We start from the raw sequence: 7,468 nt of genomic DNA, 5'->3' as shown, positions 1-7,468 counted from the left end.
GTCTGGGGCAAAGAATGTGCTGGAAAGTCAGAGGCTGGGATAGGATCCAGGGCTGTCAGGTTCCAGAGGCTGGGTTCTTTCCACCACGTCTGTGGCCTCTTAGGGCTGCTTGGAGGAGCCCTGGGGTGGGTGGGGATGAAGGGGGTACCCCCTGCTCTCTCCCACCCCCAGCACCTGGGTGTGGCCCGCTTGGACTTTTGGGGGGCTGTGTGCTTCCTGACCACTGGTCCAGAACTGTAGTTTCTCTGGCCCTCAAACTGGGACATTTTATAGCATGGAGGGCGGGGCGGCAGAGACCTTCTGGCAGAGACTTTTTGAAAAGTATAAAGGAGATCGTACAGTGATTGGAGAAAAAATCCAAAGAAGAATTTTGTCTCTGGAATTGTTTCCTCCTTCTCATCAGGGTTTCTCCTGGCTTCACATCTTCCTCCTGCTCACAGAAATAGACCCAGGTAAGTCATTTACACTTTAGTAATAATTATAGTAACTACCATGTATTGAGCATCTACTCTGTGCCTAACACTTCTAAATATTTTCCTCTTAAAAAGCTTTTCTTGTCCCTCTGGAAGTTATGTGTCCATCTATTAACAGGTCTTTTACTCATTCAACATTTACTGAGCCATGACGGTATGCCAGGTTCAGTCCTGGGAGTAACGTCAGTAGGCCCTGGAGAGTGTGTGGTGTGCACAGCTGGGCAGGGGGAGTACCTCTGCCATGATTTTCACTCCTTCCCCAGTATCCATTAAGCACTTCTGAGATGGCCCTGGGATGGGACATGACTCTGTGCTCACAGGGGTATGTTCCAATGGGAGGCGCACACAGCAATCAATCAAATATACACTTTGATTTGAAAAATAGGGGTGCCTGGGTGGCTCAGTGGGTTAAAGCCTCTGCCTTCGGCTCAGGTCATGATCTCAGGGTCCTGGGATCAAGCCCCACGTTGGGCTCTCTGCTCAGCGGGGAGCCTGCTTTCTCCTCTCTCTCTGCCTGTCTCTCTGCCTACTTGTGATCTCTCTCTCTGTCAGGTTAATAAATAAAATCTTTAAAAAATTCTGGAAAATAAAGCAGGTAAAGGTGAAGAGTGGTGGAAAAGGACAGCTTTATACTAAGTCTGGTCAGGGAGAGCCTCTCTAAGAAAGCTGAGATTTAAAAAATACATTCATCCATTTATCAGTACTTTTTTTTAGGGGACCTGGGTGGCCCAATCAGTTACACATCTGCCTTTGGCTCAGGGGTTGTTCCCAGGGTCCTGGGATTGAGCCCCACATTGGGCTCCCTGCTCTCTCTCCCCTTCCCCCCCCCACTCAAGCTGTCTCTCTCTCAAATAAATACATAAAATCTTATTTTAAAAAAATACACTTATTTTTGTGACCACGTAGAGCACTCATGTGATTCAACACCCAGAAGATGAAAAGCCCCTTTCTTCCTCCACTCTTATCTGCTTGCATCCCCATTCCCCATCACTGTTCTTAGTTTTTGAAGAATCTTTCAGAGTTTCTTTAGAAAGATGTAAGCAAATACAAATATTCGAATCAAACACAAAAGTCAGCGCACTATAGGTATCAATATTCGGACTGAGACCCGAGTGGGAAGGAGCCAAACCGAGGAGAGTTTCCGGCAGAGGATGGGCAGGTGAGCCAGGGGCCCGGTGGTGGACAGGCTGAGGGCACAGACATGGGCTGGGCTTTGAGCAGCTAGAGCCGGTTGGCCACAGGGAGGATGAGGGTTACCAGAGAGGAGACCACTGTGGATGGTCAGTCGGCGTGGGCCCCCGATGGAGCCCAGGTTTTACCAGGATCCCTCTGGCTGCTGCGGGGGTGAGGGCAGGGGCAGGCAGATGGCTGGGAAGTTGAGAATTCATGCGCAGGGGCTGCAGTTCAGTGAGTGTGTGGGGCGTGCCAGCACACGTGTATTTTCCGTTAACAGTCCTGGGAGGCAGGTGCCGTGATTCCCTCCCCTGTGCAGTTGAAGGAGCTGTGGAACAGAGAGGTTCGTTAGGCTGAGGAAGGTCACACAGGCAGTGAGCAGCAGAGGTGGGGCAGAGGCTTGGGTAGTCTGACTGGGGAGCCTGAGCTTTTAAACCCTGCACCCGCCGGCCTCTCCTAATGGCTACATGGAGCCCCCACCAGCACCAGAAAGGAAGCTGAAGGGGACCCCTGGGTGGCTTAAGTCGGTTAAGTGTCTGACGTTTGATTTTGGCTCAGGTCATGACTTCAGGGTCATGAGATCCAGCCCTGTGTTGGGCTCCGTGCTCAGTGGGGAGTCTGCTTGAGGATTCTCTTTCCCTCTCCCTCTGCCCCTCCCCCTGCGAAGGGATGGAGGTGGGATCGCCCTCAAGTTTGTCGGGAGCTAGAGCTCCCGGGCTCTCCACCACTGCGGTAGCAGGCAGGGACCTCCCCCCGCACCTGCTGTACCAGAGTCAACTGAGCTGATGGTCAAATGCGGATCCCTAGGCCTGGGCCCAGACGGATGGAATCAGAGAGCCTTTGGGGATGGGCCCTAGGAACCTGCATTTTAAAAAAAGATTTGATTTATTTATGGCAGAGAGAGACAGCAAGAGAGGGAACACAAGCCCCGGGGGGATCTGGAGAGGAAGAAGGAGGCTCCCCGCTGAGCAGGGAGCCCGATATGGGTCTCGATCCCAGGGGGCTGGGATCATGACCTGAGCCCAAGACAGATGCTTAATGACTGAACCCCCCCCCCCCAAGGCCTTTGGGAATCTGCATTTTAAACCGGGCATTCCCTGGTCACCCCACCTCATCCCCTTAGACAACATGCCTCTTAAAATCTGGGGTTCCGGGTGGTTGGGGATGGGATCCCACCCACTCACGCAGCTCAGACCTTTCCCCTCTGGGGCCGAAGCCCAGCCCAGCTCTTGCTGGGAAGACACCCTGTGTCCAGAAGCTGATTCCTGGTGGCGGCCTCTCTCTTTTCGCTGAGCCGCCAGCCCCATCGGCCTTGGAGGGCAGCCCCTGCAGAGTCTACCATGAATGAGGCTTCTGGTCTCGCCTCTCCCGCTGCTCATGCTCAAAGGTAGCGACCCCCACCCTTACTCAGCTCTGAACCCCACTCCCAGCACAGAGCCTGCCACGTTGTAGGGCCCAGTCAGCCCGAGATGAACCTGTGCCTCAGCGGCTTCCTGTGGGTAAAGCCTGTTGCCAACTGTCCCCAGGAATTGACACCTGTGACGCCCCCTCTGTTCCCACGCACAGGCTGCTTTTCCTTTCCAAGAGAAAATGCGAGTGGAAGGTTGTGGATCTCTCTGCAAGGGCTCAGCTGGTCCGGACCCAGACTCCTGGACTCACATTCCAGTGCTCTTTCCACTTCTCCTGAGGTAATTTTTTGGGTGTCGTGTTTTCCCAGTCTGAACTGGGACCTGTTGGTCTGCTTTCGCAGACCTGGGTTTTCTCATCTTTGAAACAGGGCCGCAAAGGTCCTCCTGGTGGTGGGTCATGTGGTGTGGGAAAGGCCTTGGTGGGGGCCAGGCCCCGGGAGAGTTCTCAAGAATTGGTGGGTACTGGTATTCTGGTTGGTAGAGCCGTGGGTTCCTGGGGCCCCTGGGACAGAAGGCCCCTCAGATTCTCTGGAAGCCCCATGGCCCTGGCTAGGTGGCTGGACGTTGGCTGAAGCCCAAGAAATGGTAAAACGGGGGTTCGGACCCAGGCTTGCCTCCCCCCAGCCCGTGGGCCTTACTGCGATGCTAGAATTGAAAGGAACCTTCTATTCATTTAGCAGTGTTTCCTGCCTGCCCACTGAGTGCCCTTAAGGGCCCTTCTCCCGGTGGATGGGGACAGATGGCCCTGGGCTGCTCACACTCTCCCCCTGCACGCTGGTGAGGGGCCACCGAGGCACCTGCCTTGTTTGCATCCCAGGGCCATGGGCGGACCTTTTTTCCCACGTCTGGGTGGGTGGGCCCTGGGGGGCTGCCGAGGAAAGACCACTCTTGGGACCCCCAAAGCAGCTTCTGTGTTCGGGGTGGGCTCTGTGTTAAAATGGGTTTAATTGTACCCTTGTCCCTTCTTCAGTCGTGCCTTTATGATGAATTCTTGCCTCTCCATGTTTCTCCAGTGCCCTCGTGGGCGGTGGGCGGCGGGCGGCAAGCCCCCACAGGCCACAGGGCCAGCCCTGGCCCCCAGTCTGCTTAGGGGGGCTAGGCGGTCTCCAGACGGTGGCCACACAGGGGACCAGGGCTCTGCAGGGTGGGAGCCCACCCTGCCCCGTGACCCCCGCCTCTCCCAGGGACAAGGAAGGTTTCACAGAAGTGACATTGGGCTCGATCCTTGTGGGAGGAACAGGGTCTGCCTCATGCCCAGTGGAGCGGTGAGAAGGTGCCAGGGCCCGGGGGCACTTGGGTAAGTGGAGGAGGAGGAGCTCCTGAAGGAGGTGGGGCCCGAAAATAATCTGGGCTCAGGGATGATTTGTCTGGGGGTCCTAGGGAGCCATTGAAGATACTTGAGGAGGGGAGGGAGTGGGGAGAGCTGGCAGCTGTAACAGAGTGGACCGGAGGCCTGGAGACCCAGCAGACGTGGCAGAGGCCTGGGGCCACCTGGCTCTGAATCTGCCTTCTGATGGGGCCCCTCGGCTGCCCGGGCCTGCTCCTGTTCCAGCTGCACAGCCCACCCTCCTCTCCCCAAAACCACAACCTTGGGGCAGGGCAGGGCAGGACCAGGGGGTGGCTTGGGAGAGAGGGGGTGGCCGCTGCTGACGACAGGCTCAACCCCTCTCCTCCGGGTGCTCCCCTAAATCTCGAAATAAATTAGGCAGAATCAAAATCAGACTCTCTTCATCAGGAGAAATTACTCATTTCAAATATTTGCAGCCGCTTGAACTGAAATTTAGCGAGATGAGGACTTAGATGAATAATCTGGGGCCTTTTCAAAGACAGTTTTTACTCAGCAGTTTTCCTGATTCCTGAGAAACACCCCCCACCCAAGCCCCCTTCCCGTCAGGAGCCGCCCTCCTGGCTTCTCTCGGGCTCCCTCCCTTCACCCCCAACCCTAGTCTATTTCTCCTCCTTTAGGCTTCTCTCCCCTTGATTTCGATCGCTAAATCTGCAAGTATTTGCCGAGCGCCTCCTCCTGCCTGGCACCGAGCTTGGCCCCGGGGGCGCAGCAGCGATGAGATGGGGTCCCCCTGCCCATCTGGAGCGCCCAGGGCTCCTGGGCTCGGGGCTTGTCCTGTTCGCCCCCTTATTTGCCCTGAGTGGCACTCCTTAATATTTGCAAAAATTTCCTTTCCACACTCTTTTTTTTTTTTTTTAAAGAAATCTTATATAACCAGCTCTCTGGAGGCCTTTTGGAAGCTGGGAGAAAATCTGGAGAATTCCACCCCCTCCCCTGACCCCCTTCCTCCTCCGCATGGGCCTGTAGCCTTCCGGATGGGTGGTGTTTGACGAAAGCCAGGCCTGAGCTCGACCACCCTCAAGAACGGGAGCCCCGCAGGAAGTGGACGGGCTCACTGGGGTGCCCCAGGGGAGGGGTGTGAGGAGAAAGCAGGTTGCAAGGGCTTTCCTGCCCTGCTCTTCTATGAAAGAAGCTTCCAGACTGGATGTGGAGGCCAGCCATACTTCCGGGCTCCCAGGGTCCTGGGCCGTCCAGTCTGCTCTGCCAGCTGGTTGGGTGGGGAGAAGGTGTGCTGGTCCTGTCTTCCCTGCTCAGATGAGCAGTGTGTGCACACCGGAGGGCAAGAGGGAGGAGGGAGGGGGCAGATGGAGAGGAAGGGTGAGGATGGGGATGGGGAGGGGAGAGAAGGGGGGGTGGGGTGGGGGGGTTGGCAGGGAGTGTAGGGTGGGGCATGAGGCCTGTGTGAGTTGGTGCCTGTGGGGAAACTGGGGGCAGGGGGTCTAGAGTCCGATGCCCATGGGCATGTGTGCCCCTGTGGCCCTACAGATCATGCCCCTGCACAGTGTCACCCACTTTGTGTCCCTCTCTCTGCCAGGAGGAACTGCTTCCAGTTCCTGGAATGAGTCAGGCTCCTGATGGCCCCAGGGCCTTAGCACATGCTGTTTCCTCTCCCAGAATACTCTTCCTTGACCTGGTGGCCTTGCTGGGGGTTCTGGGTCTTTAGGTCTGGTTGGTTTTCATGGTGGCCCCAAGAAGCTTGTGCTGTTCGATGGGCAGCTGGACAAGCCGGGGCTGGGAATAGACTAGGGGTGGGCACTGTGTGGAGGGTGCGGAAGGCAGGCAGGCAGGGCATCACTGCGTGCTTGTGTGTGTGTGTGTGTGGAGAGCACCCAGGCCCGAGGTCCAAGGAGCAGGCATTTAGAGGGGCCTGCCTGACAGGCACAGGCCAAATTTTTAGGGAGGTCATGGTCTCTCTCTCTCTCTCACACACACACACACACACGGAGATGTCAGTCGAGTTGGGACACAGAGTGTTGCCATCAGCACCCAGAAGCTCCCCGTGTATCCCTTACTGCTTATGCCCACATATCTCCCTCCTACTGGTGACCCCCATCTTAACTCTTGAAGAAATCGCTTTCCTGCCTTTCTTTAGAGCTTGATGTATATTTAAATACCCAGCTTTAGGGACTTCTGGGTGGCTCAGTGGGTTAAAGCCTCTGCCTTCAGCTCAGATCATGATCCCAGGGTCCTGGGATCGAGCCCCGCATCGGGCTCCCTGCTCCACGGGGAGTCTGTTTCTCCCTCTGCCTCTTCTCCGGCTTGTGCTTATTACGCTCTCTCAAATAAATAAATAAATAAATAAAATCTGTAAAAAAAAAAAAAAAAAAGAAATCTGTAAAAAGATAAATAAATACATACCTGGATTTAGGTTTGCCTTTTGTGATGAGGAAGTAGGGAGCTCTCTACTTCCTCATCAGAGCAATGCATCCAGCGAGGGCCACCATCTCAGGAGGGGAAGGAGGAGAAACAAGTGAACCAGACTTTGCGGATCCTGACGGTTGGTGTGTTACATTCTAGGAGCAAATCTCCTGGTGCTGACGGAGGGAGCCTTGTTACTTCAACACACTGCCCTGTTGCACGGAACTCACGGGACGGAGCAGCGATCCAGCAGGGCAAGTCTCCTGCCCTCAAGGAGCCCATGAACTTTGTCCTCCTCCTCCTCCCCCCGTGCCACAAATATTTGCTGAGCACCTACTGGACGCCGGGTGCTGTGCCGGGTGCTGGGGAACAGCAGTGAGGTGGATGGGCCCAGCAAGAGGGAGACAGACCCCGACCGAGCACACCATTCCCCAAATAATTAACCGAAACTGAGCTGCCCCAGGCCAGGAAGGTGCGGGCGGTTGGGACGCGTGTCCCTTGGGGACCTGATTTCTTCTGCAGCGGTGGCGAGGAAGGTCTGCTTGGAGCAAGTCTTAAATGATTGGGTGCTAGCTGTTGCTGTCCTAATCCCCTCTTTTCCAGGGATTCTGGAGATCGGGTGTCTCTGCTGCTCCCTCTTGCTGCCTCCAGGGCGACCCGTGGGGCGAGGCCCGGACAGCTTTGCCCATAGAGGCTCTGGGGAACTC

General features: G+C 55.9%; 1 long non-coding RNA gene across 2 annotated transcripts; it reads right to left on the bottom strand.

The window, feature by feature from the left end:
• Positions 1-328: 328 nt before the first annotated feature.
• LOC122917176 lies at positions 329-7,030 on the bottom strand. Of its 2 annotated transcripts, none has more exons than XR_006386359.1 (3): positions 6,762-7,030; positions 1,731-1,974; positions 329-430 (listed from the first exon to the last, which is right to left on the bottom strand). It is a non-coding gene; the product is annotated as an uncharacterized LOC122917176 (long non-coding RNA). The 2 variants fall into 2 exon arrangements; XR_006386358.1 differs by having other exon boundaries at positions 414-430; positions 1,603-1,974.
• Between the last annotated feature and the right edge of the window lie 438 nt (positions 7,031-7,468).

Source organism: Neovison vison, chromosome 9, assembly GCF_020171115.1.
Source record: "Neovison vison isolate M4711 chromosome 9, ASM_NN_V1, whole genome shotgun sequence".
Taxonomy (NCBI): Eukaryota; Metazoa; Chordata; class Mammalia; order Carnivora; family Mustelidae; genus Neogale; species Neogale vison.
The sequence above is the reverse complement of the archived record's forward strand: the minus strand, read 5'-3'. Positions and strand labels throughout refer to the sequence as shown.